An 805-nucleotide genomic window follows, 5' to 3' on the forward strand; every position below is an offset into this window, starting at 1 on the left:
TATAAAAGAAGATGGCGGTCTGCAGAGTGTTTTTTACAGATGTAAATAACCTGTTATAAATGTAATAATTACCTCCGCCAAGGAAGAAGGTTATGTTTTCATCGGCGTTGGTTTGTCCGTCTGTCTGTCTGTGTGCAGAATAACTCAAAAAGTTGTAAACGGTATTTGATGAAACTTTCAGGAAAAGTTGGTAACAACAGAAGGAACAGATGATGAAATTTTGGTAGTGATCCGGGAATTTTATGGAGTCTTGAAGGATTTTTCATTTCTTATATTTACTTTACATGAAGTATTACAATCTTACGTTCTTTGATTATCTCCCTTGAAATCGCGTCCATCGTTTCCACGTAACCTATGGTGGCGATGCTGATTCTAAAGCTTATTTTCGTTTCTATATTAGTAATTTTACTCGCGTATCCATCTTAAAATGAGCTGCTTGGCGGAGGTCTGCGGAGGATGACATGTCATCCCTTGACTATTGGGATGATTCTTGTTTTAAAGGGTTTTTTTTTAATGAAATCATACGGCTGTGTTATTATTTTTTTTTTACCCTCGCCAAGGAGGTTATGTTTTTGCCGGCGTTGTTTGGGAAATTGGGCGATTTTCAGCCTGCGTGTATATGGGTGGAAATGAGCTGCTTGGTGGAGGTCTGCGCTCTCCGAGTGCTTTTCTAGTTAAATTATGTCATGCACTTGACTGCGTTCTCTTACGCGTGTGATCCACAGTGTCTGGAAAAAATAATTTGCTTGAAATCAGTCTGTGGTGCAAAAATATTTTGGAATCTGTCGTTGTAGAGTAACGATAA

This window comes from Octopus bimaculoides, chromosome 14 (genome assembly GCF_001194135.2).
Source record: "Octopus bimaculoides isolate UCB-OBI-ISO-001 chromosome 14, ASM119413v2, whole genome shotgun sequence".
NCBI lineage: Eukaryota > Metazoa > Mollusca > Cephalopoda > Octopoda > Octopodidae > Octopus > Octopus bimaculoides.